This window comes from Mauremys reevesii, linkage group 2, assembly GCF_016161935.1.
Source record: "Mauremys reevesii isolate NIE-2019 linkage group 2, ASM1616193v1, whole genome shotgun sequence".
Taxonomy (NCBI): domain Eukaryota; kingdom Metazoa; phylum Chordata; order Testudines; family Geoemydidae; genus Mauremys; species Mauremys reevesii.
Window position 1 is genome coordinate 19,470,380 of NC_052624.1, and position 22,289 is coordinate 19,492,668.

The 22,289-nt window shown below is 42.8% G+C and overlaps 1 long non-coding RNA gene across 3 annotated transcripts in view; it reads right to left on the reverse strand.

Annotated features, from left to right (window-relative positions):
- Positions 1 to 2,921: 2,921 nt before the first annotated feature.
- The window catches only part of LOC120398433, a 173,706-nt gene continuing 154,338 nt past the window's right edge, over positions 2,922 to 22,289 (reverse strand). For all 3 annotated transcript variants that reach the window (XR_005594407.1, XR_005594408.1, XR_005594406.1), the window contains one exon: positions 2,922 to 4,428. This is a non-coding gene — a long non-coding RNA (uncharacterized LOC120398433). The remainder of the gene's footprint in view (positions 4,429 to 22,289) is intronic.

The window sequence follows — 22,289 nt, forward strand, 5'->3', positions numbered from 1 at the left end:
AATAATAATGAATAATACTTAGCATTTACTTAGTGTAGCAGTTTTCAGCTTCAAAGTGCTTTACAAAATATTAAGTAATTAAGTCTCACAACATCCCTGTGAAGTAGGTATTACAGTTTCTGTACAGCATGGGGAAGCAAGGGCAACGGGTTAAGTGACTTGCCCAAGGCTACAAGATGTTCAGTATCTTGTAGGGTCAGGCCCTTCCTAAGACAGGTCCATTACACTGTTTGGATACCACTATCTCCTGAACTTTCAAAGGGCAGTAGGGAGATTTAAGCAGTGTGTCCCTCCCCAACCTCTATTGCTTGGAAAATTTAACGCCATGCAAATTTGGTTGTTAAATGCTACCTAAGAATTCCTCCAAGCATTTGCTGAAGTCCATCCTTACTCAGCTACATAAATGCGTCAGTTCCTTCATAGCGTATAGGACTACTCACTGCTGGAGTCAGGGCATTAGTGCTGTCCATTGTGCTTTCTGTTACAGATAATCCCAACTCAAAAGCATATTGCGTTGAAATAAGTGTCATTAGGATCGGGGCCTAAACTATTCCGTTTGCATAAGAAAATGTCTCTGAACGCACAAATTGAGTTTTTCTGCATAAAAAGTGAGGACATTTCGATGTACAATGTTGTCACCTCTAGCTCAGAGCTGTTTCCAAAAATTTGGCCATTTGAGTTTTGTTTGTTTGATCATATTTCATAAAACGTATTTGCTAATAACTCAGTCCTTTTAGCATTTGACTAATAAATCACTTTTCAAGTACAAGATTGACTGTATGTAGTGCTACATACAGGGGCGCCTCTAGCCATTTCACCGCCCCAAGCACGGTGGCACGCCGCGGGGGGCACTCTGCCGGTCGCCGGTCCCGCGGCTCCGGTGGACCGCCTGCAGACATGCCTGTGGAGGGTCCGCTGGTCCCGCGGCTCTGGTGGACCTCCCGCAGGTGTGCCTGCGGATGCTCCACCGAAGCCGCGGGACCAGCGGACCCTCCGCAGGCACGTCTGCGTGAGGTCCACCGGAGCTGCGGGACCGGCGACCGGCAGAGTGCCCCCCGCGGCATGCCACCCCAAGCACGTGCTTGACGTGCTGGGGCCTGGAGCCGCCCCTGGCTACATAGTAACAGATACCCTAAATACATTAATGGCACTGAAACTTACCTCCATGCAACTGTTACTTCAAGTTAATTCATCATATATATCTATATCTTTTTTCCAGTACAATGATTCTAACAGCTTCAGCATTGTGTAGGGTTGGGTCCAAAATTGTTTTCCCCAAAGTTATCACAAACTCCAATTTGCAATAAATTCATAGGCTAGACAGAGTGCTTTTTTTCATATGATTTTGTTCTGTTAACCTGCTTATACAGCTTCCAAGGGTTAATTGCATACCTCCTCTGATTCATACGTATCAATACCATGTTACCATTCACTTATTATGTCTTCTTTCTGAATTCAGCCACCCAGCATTATTACATTTCCCCAGAATCCGCTTTCGTGTTGAAAGAACTGCTTGCAATGCAACTTTCATTAATAGAAAGCAATACAAACACTCCCACCTCTTAAGACAATGTGGTTGATTACAGTGCATGATAAAGATTTCAAAAGCATTCTGCACCAAAGTGAGCATATCTGCAAGCCATTACCAAATTTTTGGTGCCTGTGTGTTGTTGGGACCCCATGCAAAAGGGTTTATAAAAGGTGAGACTCAGGACTCTGAATCCTGAACCTAGTGTCTTTGGCAGTATATTTCTCACCGTCAAGCCAGCATACTCCCAAATATGCAGTTACACTCAGGAGAGTGAACTGACAATTTTGACTAATCAGAAAAATTGCATAAGAAGTTTGCCAGGCTGCTGTTAAGGTTCCATCAGAGTTGAAATGAACACATCGCTGTCACTCTAATGCCACTTGGTGCATGTCCAGAATTTCGGCTGAAAACAGCGAGTTTCTGATTTTTGCACCTGCACACCACCTCACCTTCTCCTCCCGCAGCAACCGCTGCTACAGTACAAAGATCACCACTGAAAAGTCCTCATTTGTCAATAGTTACCACACTGTGGTATTGTTTGTGAGATGGCACACTTTTTTCACCCTATACTGGTCTACATTGACAAGTAATATCGGTATAACTACGTTGGTCAGGGGTGTGAAAAAACCCACACCTCTGACCAATATAGCTATTCCGACAAAACCCCCAGTGTAGATGCCGCTATATCAATGAAAGAGGACCTCCATTGACATAGCTAATTTCATTCTGAGAGGTGGTGATCCTACTCGGACAGAAAACCCCTTCTTGGGTCCAGCCTGCATCTATACTGTGGGGTTTGCTGACCTTGCCAGGCCAATATAGTCTCTCTAGTGCAGACATACACTTAGAAGAGAAATAATGGCAGCACCTCTGACTTCCCCAAGGTTACACGGAACATTGATGGCAAAGCTGAGGAAAGAACCCAGAGGGAAAATCTTCAGCTGATGTAAATTGTGATCGCTCCATTGACATCAATTTAATGTTCCCCTAGGCCAGAGCTTTGTACTTTACTCAAGTCTTCCATCCATACAACTTGTACAACATCTTTCATACAAATATGCAGAGCTTCACAGGATTAAATAATACTGTTGTTTGTGCACGTGAAGCACTGTATAGATGAGTGGTATTATGAAATCTAAACAGTAGGATCAGAAAAGAGAGAATGAGAAGTGTATGGTGCTATAGAAGAAGGTAGTTGCACAAATTATCTTCACAGCTAACTTTAAAAACTGAAATTTCAAGCTACGATGAGTCAAAACTATTCTAGGCTTGTTAAACTATTGTTTGAAACGTAAAAGCTTTTATTAGCTAAACATTCTATTTTAATCCACATGTGTAAAAATATGCATGCCTTCATTGCTTTGTCAAGATTGTGCACATTTTGCTCCTGACTCACAAGTGCACTGATCAGAATGGATTTAATTGATATTCATGTGCATGCCATATTTACTTCTGTAGAGTTCCCGTGTAATTGAGCAATAGTTAATGGGCACTTAGGGCTCTATTCACAAGAGATTACAAATGTGTGCCTATTGGGGAGCTTTTCCTGTGGAGTTTCCATGTGTCTGGATAAGTCCATAATCAGCACACTAGTCATCACAAAGAACAGCTGGAATATGTGGCGTCTTTATGGTCTTCAGCCAGACGGAAATTTAGTGCTCTTCCCCAGTTTGGACTGGGGGGCAGTGACTGGCATTAGGGCAGAGAACTGTGGATCAGAGCGGCTCGGCAGAGTTGTGTAAGACTTTCATGGGGTTCCAGCAAAAGTTTCAAAGAATCTTGGCTAAGGTTTGTACCTCTTCAGTAAACCTGTGCTAAATCTTGAGCTAACCCCCTTTCTCCCCCTAGCATCTACTTTATCCCTGACAGAGGCAATGAAACCTCCTGAATTTTTTCTGCCTTAGGAAGAGGAAGCCTTGTGATATCTGTAGATCTTCACCAAACTCCAGCTTCATTGGGGCAGGTGGCTGTCCTCTTCCTGGACTCTTGCACGATCAACCAGCTGATTCGCTTTCTTCCATTTCCAGTCTTTAGAGATAGATGATAGGCAAGGGAAGTCATTCCCCTAAATCCACAGGGAAGATCCTCTTCTTCAGTAGGACTCAAAAGGTTCCATTGTGTCCTGCTATGGCTCAGGCTTTGGCATACAATATAGCTTACATATAGTATAGTAGATCTCATCATGTGGGAATCCAAAACGCTTTACAAATTATATAGAGAGGAATCCCATTACTGCCCACTGAAAATCCGTCACTGCTGGTCTGCAATGCGGAAGCTGGCTAACAGTGCAAAGCAACACTGTTCAGTGGTTTAGGACAGCAAGTCAGGGGGAATACTGCATCCAGCTCAAATTGTAGGAGGAAAATAAAGGAGACAGGATGTAACTCCCTGGGTTGGAATTTGTCAGTCCATACTTTTTGCTGATGCATTTGTGGAAGGCTTGAGATGAAGACGGTGTGATGCGGTGTTTGGTCATTTTAGAGTTATGATATCATGGTGTTAGGGAGAGGGGAATGAATTCTGATCAGCTTCTTAACAGTGCTGACTCATTGGCATGTTAAATCCAACTCCTATACTTAGTTATTTTTTGTTTGTTTGCGTTAATTTTCCTCTCAGTTTCTTGTTTCTGTTGCAAACTAATAGCTAATAACTGGTGTTGAATGGTGCATAATTCTGTGCATGATTATTGTGATTAATAAAGTAAAACTCTCTGAAACCGTGTAGTGGAGACGATCCTTTCTTCTCTTGTTAATCTATGCTTTAAATTTACTCAAAACTGTGGCGTTCAATTGATAGCTATTTCAAGGTGTGTTTTTAATCCATTTTTTCTGTTGCTGTGTTCAGCTGTTCTTTAGGCTTGGCTTTTCTAGCCATCATCTGGGACAAGAACATCTCGCCTGTGAAATTTAAAGAATTAAAAATGAAAGATTAAAAAGAGAGAAAAAGGGGAGTGCAAAGCAAAAGAAGACAAATCCAAAGAAGCTCCATAATATCAATGTATGGCGTAGCTGTCTAAGAGCCACGTTAGAGTCCAATCAACTGCAAATCCTGAGGGCAAACCTTCAGTACTTCTCATAGGTCGTATCTCTTATGTTATGTTCAGGCAGCTCAAAAACACATATCCAGTTCATCAATTCCCCACTGTCCAATCAAATCACAACAGGCCAAGTGACATAGATGTTAAGGAATCTCTCTGCCAGGGCCAGCTCTAGGCACCAGCGCTCCAAGCATGTGCTTGGGGCGGCACTTTCCAAGAGGCAGCACTCCGGCTCCTTTTATTTATTTTTGCTGGGGCGCAAAAAGCCGGGAGCTGGCCCTGATTGGAGGTGAGCTGCAGCGGTGGGGGGCATGGGGAGGGCCACAGGAAGTAACCCTAGGGGGGGAGAGGAACCGCTCTCCCCCAGCTCACCTCCGCTCCACTGCCACCTGCTCCCCCAAGCGCGCCACCGCTCCACTTCTCCTCCTCCCTCCCAGGCTTGTGGTGCAAATCAGCTGTTTTGTGGCAAGCCTGGGAGGGAGTGGGGAGAAGCAGAGTGGCGGCAGTGCGCTCAGGGGAGCAGGTGGAGCGGAGGTGAGCTGCGGCAGTGGGGGGCATGGGGAGGGCTGCATAAAGTAACCGGGGGGGGCAGAGGAATCGCCCCCCCCCAGCTCACCTCCACCTCCTCCCTCAAGCGCGCCACCACTCCGCTCCCCCACCCCAGGCTTGCCTGGGAGGGAGAGGATAGGAGGGGAAATGCGGCGTGCCCAGGGGAGGAGGTGGGGCCAGGGATTTGGGGAAGGGGTTGGAATGGGGCAGGTAAGGGGCAGAGTTGGGACGGGCTGGGGGGGCACGGGAAATTTTTTTTGCTTGGGGTGGCAAAAAACTTGGAGCCGGCCCTGCTCTCTGCATTTTGGAATTTACCAATATACAGGTAGTCATATGATCAGAGATACACAAAATGGATTCCTGTCCTGTAACACTGTTGGGCCAGACTCAGTACTTACTCTGGCAAAATTCCGTTGAGTCAAATCTTGATGTCCTTACTCCTGGTCGGATCCAAGCTGCTTTTCCATTGCCCCAACCTGGGGCTGGAGGAAGCTAAGCTGGCCATCAGTGCAACCTACAACAGCTTTTAGGCTGCTCTAGTATACACCAGTAGTAACAGCTTTCTAGAAACTGCAATGCACTTTGGCTAGGCCGCCTCCCACCCTTGGCATAAAGGCTCACATGGACTCTGCAGAGTAGCTGTAAGTGGAACTAAGCATTTGTCCCTCAGTTCTCACTCAAGTCAAACACAAAAGAATAAAAAAATCCTGACAATAAAGAGTTGTGCCTGTGTGAAAAAGCAGGCGTGGGCATAATGAATGGTCACAAAATCAAATGTCTTTGCCGTGAACTATGGAAAACCTATCTGGACACAGCAGCTCAGAGAGGACATGGCTGGGACAACAGATATGTGGTCATTTTAGTTATATTACAGGATGGGTGCCCCAGCTGGATAAGGAGTTTAGTGTTCTTTAGGGAGGGTCTGATTGTAGGCATAAACTGATTTGCCTTCCACTTTTGGCCTGGTGACAGTAAACTACCATTCCTTCCCTGGTAGGGACAGATATGATGGATTGAGATAAATTGGGTGGGTAGAAAAAGATTATATCTAATTTTCTGGATGTGAAATCTATGAGACTTGCAAGAAAGTGAGAATTGGTGAGGTCTGTGGAGAGATATGAATAGTTGAAGGGTGAAGATCTGGGTAGAAATTTAAGATTGCTTAGGTCAGTGGTTTCTTGCAGACTGTCCTGGAAGCTCTTATTTGGGCATATGGTTGTAGCAGTTGCATCCACTTGCTGGCCACCTTTTCAGTGAAACAATGGTAGTCTGAGGGTTCGGGCCCCTTGATCATTTTCATGTTGGGAAACTATGCAGCTCTAGACCAAAAAGGATGTGTGGATAAGAAATGCAGCATTTAATACTGGGCCCACCTTGGCATCTTCACACAACCTTGAGCTGCTTGCAGATAGAGATCCTGCTCTAAATTCATGTTGTTATATACAAGGACAATACTTAATAAAATTGTTACCGTCCATGGTTTGATTAAGGATGAGGCTATGATATTGCATGCACAAGAATCAGTTTTTCTTCAGGACTATGTTGAGTCACTTGGACAGAGTTGTTGTTAAGTGGCTGCAACCTTTTCTTTCTGAGTCCCTGAGTAGCATCAATTAGCTGCTTTAAGGCTCTCTCACACAAATACCACCCGGATCTGTTGGTTTTTTTTTTTGCTCATCTTGATCAACATGCGTATGGGGCTGTTTGGAAAATTAGGCTCCAATCCAACTCCCACTGAACTCACTAAAAATCTTTCCATTGACTTAAATAGGAGTAAGCTCAGCCCTTAGTGGGTAAGGATGAGTTATGGTGTCTTTGGTAGATTTATACTTCTATCTCTTCCTACCACATCAGTTCAGTGGCAAGACATAACCACTGTCTAATAGAGACTGTGGCATGGACTGTGGCTAGCTGATGGAGGCTCAGCCCAGATGAGACTGAGAGAGTGTTTATAGCATGAGGGAAGTAACTGGAAGAAAGGGCAGAAATTATAAAAACTGCCCTCAATTAATGGGGTTTGTCTGCCATTTGCTTCTAAGGTTCACAGTCTAGGGGACTTGTTGAATCTCCAGCTACTTATGGATATTCAGGGAGCAGCTCTTGTTAAGCATGATTATATGCAGATATGATAGCACCACCTATAGCTAAGTTTCAGCTAAAATGGTTCAGACATTTCTGAGATTGAGAGTAGGGAAAATACATTGTTTTGCCCACATTAAAAAAAACATAAGTTTTTATAGAAGCCCTTGTATCTCTTGTAGGCTTTGAAACAGGCACTTGACATTTGGCATCAAGGGTCACCAGCGTGTCAGGGATTTGCCTTTTGCTGTCCCAGTGAAAATTTGTCCAAATGTGGCCAAGTTACAAGACTCTGAAAAATTACAGTTCAGACACGCTCAGTAGCCAACTGTTGGCAGCTAAATTCTCTGACAATTCCATGTGTGCTGGACAGGTTCCATCTTGGAGCTGAGCAAGACTTTCCCAGCACATGCTTCTTCCAGCTGCTGTGGGGTAACAGTGGCACCGGGCATAGGAACTGAGAGTCCCTCTTGTGGACAGTCTCTCTTGTGCTCTCAATGCCTGGTGCCCAGGCAGGAAGGAGGAGAAGGAGGAAACCACTGACTGGAATGCAGAGAGGTGAGAAAAAGGGATAGCAGAGGGAGAAGGAGCAGCAGGGAGGGTGCAGAGGAGCAGAGGGAAGGGACAGTGGATTAGGGGTTATGTAGGTGCAGACGGGGAGGTGGGAGCCAAGGCATGGTGGGGGGTGGTAGAGAAAAGCAGCAGCAGCAGGCAGGAGCAAGGTGGGTTGAATAGGAGCAAAGGGGGAGAGGGCCAGGAGTCCTGTTGTGGGGTGGATGGGGGATGGGACTAGAGCTGGGGAAGGAGCCAGCAGGTGGGAGATGGATATGAGCTGGGATGGAAGGGCAAATAAGCGTAGAGATGGATAGGACAGGAGGCAGGTGTGAACAGGAACAAGGGGTGGGAGAGAGGGGACAGAGACCAGCTTGGGGGTCAGGGGCAGAACAGTCTGTAAATACAAGACACACTCCCCCCTTCCAAAACCTGGAATTGAGCCCACCAGTCTTGAGACGCTACATTCCTTTGCTGTCAGCAAATAGACAAAGTGTGTGTCTCATCCCTCTCTAGTGGGTAGTCCACATAGCGGATAACAGCTTCCTACTGCTACCAGTTACTCTGTTAGCTCAAGAGGTAGAAGTCTGTGCTGTGTATCTAAAGGTCTGGACCCTGCTGAGGACCCTGGCTGGGGATCAGTATAGTTCCACATGGTGGAACCTCTCTCTCATTTTTTAAATTAAATTAGGAAAGGACATCTAAAAATTTACATTAAAGGAACATTAGAGTTGCCAAGTCGAGCTCTCAAAAGTTAGGAAATGCCAGTATTAAGGTTGACTGTGTATCATAATACACATGCACAATGGAAAGGAAGGTTACCTCTTTTTCATGTGAATGCATGACTAGACATGCCTTTGCACACGCAGTGTGCTCAGAATAGGGCTATGCCTTTGCACCATTCAGAAATAGCAGCCAGTGGAGAATATAGCCGTTCAATTATTAAACAGTGTTTCCCACTGAGAGCACATTACATTGCATGGGCTTTACAGTACATTGGCTGCCAGTCAATTCCAAGTGAAGTCTGAGGCCTTTGCCCTATAAATGAATTAGATTTAAGCTTCCTGAGAGCCCGCCTCTCTCTGTGCACGATCACAACAGTTATGATTAGCCAAGGGACTCAAGCAATCAGTCTCCCAGTTAAAATGTGAGGCAGGTAGAAGGAGAGTGGGCTTGGATCCTTGGCTATGGTATTTTCTTTCCCCCTTTGTTCAGCACAGCCCAGAATTGACCATCAGGACATGCTGGAAATGTGGCTTGTTCTCCTAGCTTTTCTTGGGCTTGGGGGTTAGGTGATGGATAGGGGCAGGGAAGGCATTGATGGATTCTGGTTTTGGGGGTGGGAAAGTCTTTTCCTCGTATGGTTGATTAAACACATTTTAAATGTATTTTAAAGGTTTTTGATTTGTTCAGGGCATCAAGTAGGTAGAAGTGGAAAAAAGTTAACCTGTATATTGCAGTAGTGCCTGAAGGCCACAAGTTGTTTTCCATTGTGCATGACATTAGTCACACCTATGGCCAATCCACCTTAAAAAATCATTCACTTCCTTCTTTTTTTTTTTTTTAAAGCAGTGAGTGACTTTCTTGTCAGAATTCATCCTGCCCCTCAGGAGTCAGTGTTGGTAATACAACATGTACCTGCACATGTGCACAGAGGTCACCCATGAGTACAACGCTAAGTAGTGGCGAGTCATAGAGCTTAAGGCCAGAAGGGAACAACCAGCTCCTCTAGCCTGACCTCCTGTACAACACAGGCCACCAAAACCACCCAGCACCTGCACACTAAGCCCAACAACCAACCACGTACATGCAACCCACTCATTGTGACCCAGCAGTGAGTGCTAGCATTGCCGGGAGCACCCATGCTCGTATGTGGGCACAATGACAGCAGTACTGATCGTTTCACCTGTGATTCCAGACAAGCCTTTCTTTAAACCAAGCCCATTTCAATTTTAATGCATGAACAATAAATAATTCTGACTGCTTACAAGAGCTTTTCATCTACAAACATGAACTGACCCTTACAACATCCAGCAAGCTAGATAAGTATTATTCTCATCCTCCCCATTAGTGACCATTAGAAACTGAAGCTGTGGTGATAAGTCCACTAAGGAAAGGTGGTTAAGTCATTAGCGTGAGACTCACAAAATCTGGTTCAAATTCCTGCTCTTGTATTATATTACTTTGTGGGGGTTACTCCTGACCAGCTAAGAGCTCTACTCCCATGTAGGCAGCAGGTTTAAATTAATAGGCAGCAGGTTTAAAACAAATAAAAGGAAGTTCTTCTTCATGCAGCGCACAGTCAACTTGTGGAACTCCTTACCTGAGGAGGTTGTGAAGTCTAGGACTATAACAATGTTTAAAAGGGAACTGGATAAATTCATGGTGGTAAAGTCCATAAATGGCTATTAGCCAGGATGGGTAAGGAATGGTGTCCCTAGCCTCTGTTTGTCAGAGGATGGAGATGGAAGGCAGGAGAGAGATCACTTGATCATTGCCTGTTAGGTTCACTCCCTCTGGCACCTGGAATTGGCCACTGTCGGTAGACAGGATACTGGGCTAGATGGACCTTTGGTCTGAGCTGGTACGGCCATTCTTATGTTCTTATGTAGGCTCCATAGTTTGTAAACTCTTTACATCAGAGAGTGTCTCACACAATGGGACCCTAATATCTGTTGTGGCCTCTTGATGCCAGTATTCATAATTAATAATAGCATTAAGAATGGGGAATCAATGTCAAAGATTGTCAGCCTCAGGCAATCAGATCTCAATATGTTAAACCTCCAAAGGTTTTTTTATTGTAGAAACACTAAATAAATGTTTTAGCCATTTTTGTAACAACATATTTATTATTTATTTGTAGTGCAGTAGTGCCTAGTCATGGACCAGCACCCCGTTGTGCTAGGAGCAGTACAACTGCAGAGCAAACAGATGGACCCTGCCCCAAAGAGCTTACGATCAAAGAAATATATAATTTTGCATGAGTGGAGGTAGAACTTTTATACCAAGTAAACCCATGACAAACGGATCTTACATTTTAACTAGAAATGGGCACAAACCAAAACTGTACTTGCAAACACCCCCCAGACTTTGAGAAAGTTTGGAGCTTGATTAGAACTTTGTAACTCATGCCCACTATTTATGATAGAAATGTCATAGAATCATAGAATAGAATCATAGAATCTCAGGGTTGGAAGGGACCTCAGGAGGTCATCTAGTCCAACCCCCTGCTCAAAGCAGGATCAAACCCAACTAAATCATCCCAGCCAGGGCTTTGTCAAGCCTGACCTTAAAAACCTCTAAGGAAGGAGATTCCACCACCTCCTTAGGTAACCCATTCCAGTGCTTCACCACCCTCCTAGTGAAAAAGTTTTTCCTAATGTCCAACCTAAACCTCCCTCTCTGCAACTTGAGACCATTACTCCTTGTTCTGTCATCTTCTACCACTGAGAACAGTCTAGATCCATCCTCTTTGGAACCCCCTTTCAGGTAGTTGAAAGCAGCTATCAAATCCCCCTCATTCTTCTCTTCTGCAGGCTAAACAATCCCAGTTCCCTCAGCCTCTCCTCATAATGTCAATACACCATTCAGTATAGTGGCTCTGCCTGACACCCCTACAATTAAAGAATTCCTCCAGGCCCCATTGCAGTGCCAGTGCAGACAAGCAATGCAGGTGTTGCAGCTGCAATGGCACTAATGGATCGCCCAGTGCTAGCCCACAGTGCACGTGTCCACTAAGAACAACGGTAACAAGACTCTGTAACCTGCCAAAATCTCCTACCCAGACCTGATGACACCCAAGGAGGCACTCAACTAATCCCAGTTCTCCCCTTCACTCCCACCCTCTTCCTACCTCATTTAAATAGTATTTTTTAATTACCTAGAGTAGCTTGTAAATATATTTATTTTAGAGTGTCAGACAATGGTATTAAGGTCAGTTAGGCCCTGATTCAACAATGCACTTAAGCTTCTGCATAACTTTAAGTATATAATTTAATGGGACCACTCCACCATTGAAGTTAATGACACTACTCAGGTGCTCAAAATTAGGCATGTACTTAAGCACCTTGCTGAATCAGAGACTGAAGGAACATGGAATGATTAAAAAAAAGCGTTAAATGCATGAGCAGCGAGGTGTACTTGTGCTTTTGTGGGGAGGTTTGCCATAAATTTGGTGTATGCTTGGAGGGAATAAGGAAGACAGTCTAGACTGATGGGCATTTGTATGCCCAGAACAATGAATACAGTATAAAAAGGATACTATCATGTCCCAGTTTTTCCTTAAGAGAGGTTGGTGAGATTTTAAATTGGGAGTGTTTGACCTATGTAACTTCAAACCACGTAACTTAGCAAAATATAAACTCAGAGTTTGTGAACTGGGCCAACAGATGATAATAGAATTGTAAATATACAAGTTGAATACATTGCATAATTTAATACAAAAGATAGTATCTAAAATATTTCTATTATATCTACTTACCCACCGATGTATAAATGCTCATGTAGGTGCTTCATATATTTCTCTATCAATCACAATAGCATCTGACACACTCTCTTTGTGTGTATGTCTTTGTGCAGGTGGCTGTATATATTTACACAGACACACAAAGAGAGAGTGATATAGACATGTAGATATATACGCTGTATTTCATTTTGTTTTAAAACTACTTTTTTAATGTATTTGAACAGTCCCATGAAGCCTTTCTAAATAAGATGAGTGGATGGTGTGACAATAACAAACATTAAAATTACTGTTATTTAACCATATTAGTTAAGTGTAATTCCAAAGCCATCTTTTTTTTTTTAATTAAGTTTGAATGTGACTTATACTATAACAAAAGGACTCAGGGAATCTTTAATTTCATATTCCAAACTGGTTAGTCCTATTTGTTTGCTTTGAAGCACTCATTTCAATAAGGTGAAAACTTGTGTTAATCCTCCATTCATCTGTTGCCTGGGTGCGTGTGAAATGAATCATGTGGACAAAATAAACCACTGGTAGCCGCAATATACCATTGTCCTTTAAGCTTCTTCAAGGGGCCTCTTCACAGGTACCAAAAAGCCACTCTAGACACTTCACATATTTTTGAAGATTCTCCCTTTTTTCACATAGCACATTACTCACTCGTTGAAGAATAGCAGAAAACAGGCATAAAATGAAGGAAAAGCTGAAGTAGGCCGAACTCGTTTTCTACACACAGAGAGATAATTGGCACTGCAGTAATTTTGGAGAACTGAATTAAATGAATAAATTGTGACATGGGAAAAACTGAAAAGGACAACAGTTTCCTGGCTTGCACATAATTGTTACTTTGGGCAGCATTTTTCTTGGAGACCAATTGATAAAAGAGGACAAAAATGTTTTTCCCATTAATTGCTTTCAAACATTGTCCTGTTAAATGCCCAATTAAAAGGTAGAAGTGTGGTCCTCTTTTTTGCTTCTAATGACCACATATTGGGGGAAGGGGGCAAAATCAATTGCAAAGTCCGAGCATTTTCTTTTATGGATGTGGAATAAAAAGATCAATGGAAAAGGCTCTTAGTTTACCTTAAACTAAAACAGCAGCCTCAAAGCCTGAAGAACAAAGTGTGTGTGTGTGTGTGTGTGTGTGTGATGCACATACAGTATGTACTGCATATATAATAAAACTATTTTATATCAAAACCTATTTGATAAATTTACTGATATTTTGGTATATTTTATAAATGTGATTATTGTATGTATGCAAAATATACAATGTACACACACCTTATACTAAAACTGTTTCACAATTTAAAAAATCACTGTCACAGAAGAGGCAGTTTATCACAATTTAGGGTTTTTTTTTATTTTTTCCCCTATTAGCCAAATAAAAAAAAGACATCAGAGCCAAAGCCAACGCTGATGTAGCTCCATTGAATGTTAAATGGAGGTTAATTTGTCCCATTCACATTAATTATACTCCATGTCTGGGATCTTAAAGAGCTGTCACTACCAGTCAATACTATAAGCATTAATTACCAATCAGAATGGTGTTTTTAATACTCAAATGAAAATAGTTTGTTCATTGGCAGTGAGACACCTTCCTTTTCTGAACAGAGCAAACACAAATCTAGCATGAACAAATTAGCCTTCTTCTCTATGTGGTTCCATTAAATGTCTTGAATAAAATCTAGGAGAGAGAGAAGCTGGCAGGTAGGTAATGGCAACTCCAGTCCTCAATGAAACTAGTCTTTTATAATATACAAGATGTTGGGAACTCTCTAGAGGGCAGATGTACCTCATCCATGGTGTGGTACCCTGCGGCTCCATGTGGACTCTTCTGGAGAGGTTTAGAGAAAAGGCAGGAGTATCTATGACCCCAGGGTTTCACTATTGTTTCCCTCTCTTCTCGTCTAAAGGTAGGTGCATGTGGAGCAGAGACTACTACCTGAGGATGAAAATAGTTCAGTGACCCAGTGGTGGGGTCCATAGACAGAGAGCGGTGGCTGTGGAGTAGCTCTGCAGCTCTTCCCCATCTCCCAGCAGAGTCCTCCTGAACCAAATGTTACTGTGTGTTCACAAAAATATTTGGGCATAAGCTTCCATGGGTTAAAACCCACTTCAGCAGATGCATGGAGTGAAAATTTTTCCATTCCATGCACCTGATGAAGTGGGTTTTAGCTCATGAAAGCCTATGCCCAAATAAATTTGTTAGTCTCTACGGTGCCACAAGGATTCCTTGTTTTTGCTGATACAGACTAACATGGCTACCACTCTGAAACCTGTATGTTCGCAGCATACACACAGATAAAAATATAAATACTCTTCTGGAAGGTTGCAACATAACACTACTTTATTTCTTAGAATTCAGAGTAATAAAACACAAGCGCCCCAAAACAGTGACACACAAAGCAGGCTGCACCCTAGAACACAGAGGGAAAACTCACCCCACTTTACTATCGGCTAGCTGTTGTCAGACTGACTGCTGCAAGGCCCAAGTCTCACACACAGGGAAAAAAACAGACCAAAGTGTCCTTAAAATGTTTTATTGTATTCACCGGGATTAAAAAAAGTTCTGTGAAATATACCCCACACAGTGACTTTAAACAATTAGTTGAGTTTTGCAGAAAAGTTCCCTTTTGCTTTAAGACACTAGTCATTTACATTCAGCAGCATAATGATTTTGCCCGAGGAAGAGTTTCATGTTTTAACTTCAAAACTCACACACAAAGCACCTGTACAAGGGTAGAAATTAATATCATATTCAAACGCCAAAACAAAAGTAGGTCCGAAGAAATTTGGTCTAACAGTTTTTAAAATTCATATGCAACTTTAAAGTCCACATTGCAGTACAGTGTCTCGTGTCTGGAATGTACAATGAGAACAGTATCAAAACTTATTGCATCAGCGATTATATTTTATACATAATATCTTCCTCTCTTTAGATAAATTAATTAGTTATGCAAGCAAAGTAAAAAACTATTCTAAGAACATTCTTTGTGGGAACATGTCTTGCTTGAGTCTGTAGAAAAAATTAATGGGGCGCTGTCTACACGTGGGATGAAATCCTGCCCCACTGATGGTGCTGTTGGTACATGTCAGTAGTTTCAAAGGTTAATTAACCTCACTGTTAAAAATTTGCGTCTTATTTCTAGTCTGAAATTGTGTAAATTCAGCTCCCAGTTGATCTTGTTATGCCTTTTTCTGCTAAAGACCCCTCTGCTATCAGAAATCTCTTCCTGATGTAAGTACTTGTAGACCACAATCAAGTCACCTCTTAAACTTCTCTTTGATATACTAAATATATGGAGCTTCTTAAGCCTCTCATTATAAGGCATGTTTTCCAGACCTTGAGTCATTCTTACAGCTCTTCTCTGAAACTTTTCCAATTTTTCCTTTTGAAAGTATGAACACCAGTACTGGACATAGTATTCCAATAATATTCTCACTAATGCCATAGTTTATAACTCTGTAACCCTTCTGCCGGGCCAAAACGATAGCAGCAAGGGCCGGGTTCAATACATAGGGGTCCCTTCCCCACAACATAATGCAAAACCAGCTCGAGCCCCCACCCAGTGACCTGGGAAAATCTTACACTCACCCCTGGGCGCCTCGAAGAGGCAATACTTCCCCTCTCGCAAGCACAGAGTCTTGGTGTAGCAGAAAAGGTTTAATTACATGACAAACAAAAAGCATTAAATTGGGAAAATACCTCAGCTAGAGTTCATAGGTCAAACCATGAGCAAAGACCTACTCCAGCAAATTGGGCCATGTCCTTCTCTCGGGGCCCTTGAGTCCAGCAACCCCCAAATCACCCACAGTCCCAAAAGTCCCACAATCCAAAAGTCTCTGTCCTGGGTCAGTGCAGCCCCAGAGCTCAAGAGTCTCTCTGCAGAGGTCCCCCTCCCCAGCCTGGGTAGAAAGGGGCATCTTACGTGGTTTCGGGGCCAACTGCCCTGCCTCTTCGTGGGGTTCTGCTTCCACTAGTCATCTCCGCAAACAGCTCAGCTCCGCTTGCTCTGTGGGCTGCTCCGCTCTGCCAGCTGCTCTGGTCCACCAGCTGTCCTGTGAGCCACTCCAGCCGTCCTCGCGAGCTGCTTGGCTCCACTCACCCAGTGGCTGCACAAACTGCTCCACTCTGCTCTGCCAGCTGCTCTGCTCCACAGTATGGCTTCAGGCTCCCCCACTCATTAGCACAGTACTCAGTGCTCTCAGCTCAGCAAGTCCAGCTCTTCAGTGATTTCAGCTCTTAGTGATTCCAGCTCTTAGTAGGGGAGCCCCAGTACCAGTGAATTCAGCTCAGTAACCTGTATCTAGATTCTTAAGGGAATCAACAATTAACTCTGACATTCCACAGTGGAGAGAGGCACAGGTGGAACTGGTGCTTCTGGCTCACACAAAGAGCCTGCACCACCAAGTACAGATCTCTGTCCCCAGCCTCTCTCTCTTGACTGGGTTTTGGAACCCATGTCCCTTGTCTAGCAAGTGCTATTTAGTTGACAATGAAACCCTCTATCATAAGACAGTTTTGTAGTTCCTCATTTACTTAATCGGGATGACAACATTTTATTGCTCCTGCCCCAATAACAACAAAATTGGGGCTCCCATAGCTGTGAAAATAACCATCCCAGGCTGCTTTGCGGTATGCTAAGTTGGGTGGGAGTGCCCATGCAAATAACTGAAATGCTAATGCAAATATTTGAAACTTCTTTCCGCACTCCCCATAATCTACCACCGGATGTCAGGGTAGAGCTCATCCTGACTCTGCTTACAACTCTACAGGATATTATCTTTCTTCCAAGGACTGCATTCACCCTCTTAGCTACAGCATCACATGGGGAGTGCATGTTCAATTGATTGTCTACCATCACCCCCAAGTCCTTTTCAGCATCACTGCATTCCAGGATACCGTCTGCCATCTTGTAAGTGTGACCTACGTTCCTTATTCCTAGATCTGCGTACCTCAACTGAATTCATGGTGAAGTACCTCATCTGATGTAAATTGGCATAACACCATTGCCTTCAATGGGTCTAAATTCAGCAAAGTGTTTTTGATGTCAATGGAGCCATGTTGATTTATTCTTCAGTGAGAATATTAGCTTCACAGGCCATTTGTACTGTCCATCCCTTGCAGTTGCTGATCGTACTGAAAGTTCATGTGCATTTTCTTTTAAAAATTGCAATAATGATACAAAATTTAAAATCTTTAATTTCCAAAACAATGACCAGTCCCTCTGCATTTCAGGTAGTGTTTCCAGCCCCACGTGAACTCCTTTAGAAGATTGTACTGGAAAAGATGAGTGCAGAGCTCTGTTAAATGTCCTGAAAGTCCAGCCTCAACTTATCATTAAGGTCTTCAGTGTCATCAGATCCATTATACATTAATGATTCATCAGTACAGGACTGAACATGACTCAATTTACATGTACACTGTATATCAATAATAATTAGGGTGGATACTAAAAATATTGCATGTCCTTACCATTATCTCACTGGATATTATAGCTTCTCTGGGAATATAAAACAGATAATTTGTGTCCTCCAAGCAATTTATACAATAGGATTTTTTTAAATGTCCTGGCTACTTTAAAAGAGAATTAGTGAAGGCAGTATGTTATCATCACTCACTAGCCATCAGAAGTTACGTTAAAATTGATTAAAGTATTACTTATCTTAAGTACTGTTGACCTATTTTCTTTCATACCTGTCACACACATATATATAGGATTAAATATACAGTAGACGCTATGCGAGGGAACAGAATGAAAATTTGGACCTTGGAACAGATTCTAAAATAGTAATGGCATCCTCAATATTTAGGAGATAAGTACATGAGGTAATTTTAATCTAAAATGGGGCAATCTTGGATTATCTTGGATAATGGAAGTTCTCTTTCTCTGACTCCTATTTTGATTTCTCTCCTTATACATCTTTTCTTCTCCTTACTTCATTCTCCTCGTTTTTATTTCAACTGCTCAAGCGTTTTACTCTCTCACTCACACACACACATACACCCTCCATTCCACTCCTCCTCTACCATCTCCTTCTTTTTTCCTGGGTGCGCAAGGAAGCCTTGTTTTCCAATGGACAAGGTTTCTGGAAATGCCAATTTGGTAGGAAGGAAAAATGCTCTCGAGCAGAGCTCAGTACCACAAAGGGCAACCCAAACCAGAAAATTACAGAGCTAACTTTGTGCTGCAGTCAAGATTTATAGAAAGATCTATAGAAGTTCTCACAGTTGGGGGCTGTTGCCCCTTTCCTGGCCGCCATAGATAGGGGCTCAGATAATATGTGAATAAGTGTGTCATTAATAGCTGAGATAACATGCGGATAAGTGTGTCATTAATAGCTACGGTCAGGATTTTCAGAACTGACTGGTGTTGATGAGTGATTTGGTGTTTCGCTCTTCATCTTGAGATACCTTCTCAGAAAATGCGAGGCATCCACTCTCTCTTTCATGTATCTCAAGTTGGACACCCAAAAATGGAGGCATCCAGAAGCACTAGTCAGTTTTGAAAATGTTGGCTTAACAATATAAGACATTGTTTCCCAGGATTCCACGACAGGCATCTCTTATATTTCTAGAGTGAACAGAGGAGATACGTAGGTAGATGTAGAGGGAGCTAACAGTCTGCTGTGGTAGCTGTCTGCAAAACTGAAACTAACATGAAAGTGAGGCTTTGCACTGAGGAGGGGGGGAGAGCACAGGGCCCTCTGAACATTTAAAGGGACAGGACATCACATTCCTCCATCCTACTTTAAAAAACTTTCCAAACATGTAGATATAATTATCATTTACATGGCTAACATGAAACAATACATAACTTAACTAAAAGTTGAAGGTGGACTATTGCAGACTCTTAAATTGCAAGAGATTACTCTGCCCCAGAATAGCAAATCACTGACTAAACAACTTCTAAGTTCAGGCACACAACTGATTTTCATGCTGTCTGGGATAACATGGTGATGGTGGTGTGGCTAAAATAACCTTCATGGAAATATTCCAAAACATGAGACTGAAGTGATTTCAGAGTGATCACTCGCATTCCCCCTTAGATACACCCATTATTTATAGATAATTCATGTTGACCCAGCACAAACTGTGTAAATTGGGGATTCTTTTGATCCAACACTGTACCCTGTAGTACCATCCCTTTCACAAGAGAAAGCACATAATCCTTAGTGATTTTTTTGTTGATGTCTGTGCAAGTGATGGGCAACCTATCCTTCAAATTGAGATATAACATTTTGTCTGAAGTTTCTTTGGGCATGGTAGGTGTGACAGCCCATCAGCATTGCTGTGTCAAGTCCCTTTATGAACTTGAATAGTATAGGAATGAGATAAAAGTAACAATGCCCATTGCTGCAAAGGAGCAGCAGCTAATGATGGAAACTTTCAAGCCAAAAATTGAGAGTAACGGGTGATGATCCACCACCAAGGTCAAATGTCTACTATACAGATTGGTATGGAACTTCCAAATTCCTAAGATGATGCTGAGAGCTTCTCACTCTATTTGTGCATAGTTCTTCTCAGGAGTAATAAGTGTTTGTGATGCAGAGGCAATTGGTTTCTCCATGCATTAGGAAAAATGTGGGAAAGAACAGAACCAACTCCATTTGGTGAAGCATCACCAGCCAATCGCAATGGCAGGAAAGCATCAAAATGTGTAAGAACTTTGGCTGCTATCAGCAATTTCTTTGCTTCCTTAAATACACACTCAAGCTCTTTAGTCCATTTCTCTTTTTAATTTGCTTGTAACAATTCATGTAAAGGTCTCAACACTGTTACCAGATTAGGTAGAAAATTACCATAACAGTTAAGGAGTCCTAAGAATGAATGTAACTTGGGACATGACCTCTGGTGGTGGTGCTTGAAGAACTGCCTTCTCATTCTCTGGTGATTTCCTTAAGCCTGTGGCATCAATTACATGTCCAAAGTATTCAAACAAATGTTTGAAAAACTCAAATTTGTCTTAACATACTCTGAGTCCATGGTCTTCCAAACATTGCAAGACAGTGTCCAAATTTCAAACATGATCCTCTTGATCTTTCTCTGTAACAAGATGCCTATCTGGAACAGAGCAGGTGCCAATGTGATACCAAAAGGCAACCTGTTGTGAAAAACTAAGCTTTTTGTGTGTGTTGATTGTGTTGATTGTGAGATATTTGTGAGGCACCAGATCAATCTCCATTTGGGTATGTGGGTATGCATTGAGCAAATCCAATTGGCTGAAACACTATCCACCACTAAGGGTAGAGAACAAATCATCAATACATGGTAGTTGATATTGGTCTGCTTAGAAAAGTGGATTCAGTGTCACTTTGAAATCTCCACCTATTTGCTCTGAGCCATCCTTCTTGATCACTGGTTCAATGGATGTAGCCCATTTGCTGTGTGAAACCAGTGACAAGACTCTGATGTTCACTAAACAGTCCAAATCAGCTTCCATCAGAGGCTTCAGAGCATAAGGCACACCTCTGGGCCTGCAATGTTTCGGCTGACTGTCAGACTTAGCAGTGTTCTTCATTGATATGTTACTCATCTGTCCAAGCTCTTTTTCAAAAACTTTGGAGGGTCTGGTCCAGTATTTCCTGAAGATTTCATGGTGCTTTTGTGATTGCCTTGATCTTGGTCCAATTCATCTTGAGCTTCTCAAGCCAAGATCTACCAAACAATGGCGAATACTTTCCATCAATCACATATCACGGTAAATTGACTAACTGGCCATCTAGTTGAACTTTCACCTGGAGTGTCCCTTTTGGACCTAACTTTTCTCTGGTATAAGTCTTCAAAGCCATGGAGGTTTCTTGTTTCTTCCAAGGGAACTTGTGACAATGTCTGGTGATAGGCAGATGCAGAAATCAGTGAAACAACAGTTCCAGTATCAAGCGCCATTCTTGGATTGAAACTCCTTTGATCAAAGGTGGGACCCAGATGCTATCTCTCACTTCAGCTTCCAATAACACATGTACTGTAGTGTTAGGTCTTCGTCAGTGTCACTAGAGCTCTTGTCTTTTTCCACATTATGAATTCCCAACTTCGTCCTTTCTTAGGTTCAGCCTTCATAGGATGTATGGTTTCTCTGTGTTAATGGTTGTTGACTTGTGTGGCTGGTCACAGTGATGTGTCCTTTCTTCTGGCACTTTCTGCAAATAACCTGGCATGCCCCGCAGCCCTTCTCAGCATGCATAGTTTGTGCATAGTGGCCACATGAAAATTCCTTATGTTCCCATAGTCTTCTGTCTCACTGATGCAGGAGGCGAACTTCTTGGTTCACACTAAATTCCAAAGAATCCTTCTCTGTCAGCTCCATTGCAACTGTCAGCTCCATTGCAACAGCCTTCTTGAATGTAAGCACTGATACAATCAATAACTTCTTTTGGACCTGGTCATTGCATAATCCAGAGACTAATTGGTCATGCAGGGCATCACTTAATGTTTGAACTGACAATGCTCTAACAACTTCCTTAAAGCAGCAACATACTGCACTACTGACTCTCCACTTCCCTGATGTCACTGATGAAGTCAATATCGTTCTGTTGTCATCAATGGGAAAGGAGAAAAGTGTTCCTTCATTGTTGCAGTAATTGCAGTGTATGAGGCAGTTCCAGGCACAGTTGGAGACAAGAGGTCATACAGCAATCCGTATGCCTTCAGACCCATCACCGTCAACAAGGTTGAAACTCATTATCCATCTGGAATGGTGTTGCAAATTACAAATTACTCAAAACATTTGCGGTACACCATCCATGACTTGTGATTTTCATCAAACTCACCAGCTGTGCCCACAAAAGGCGCCAATTCTCTGTTCTCCTGTTGGACTTCATGCCTCATGTATGCCTTTTGCCACAGGGAATATTTTTGTTGTTACTGCACTATCTGCGCTCCATCACCCTCTGCTGGCTGTGTGCTTACACCCTCCTTTGTCTGTACTTGGGCTCCCTCTGCTGGTTACACACCCTCAGTGCTGGCTAAGCTGTTTCTCTGCCTACTTGCACATGGTCAATCAAGCTGGATGCTTGCTTCCACTTCACTCTCTGTTTGAACAGTTCTGGCAATAATTGCAGAATTCTTATAC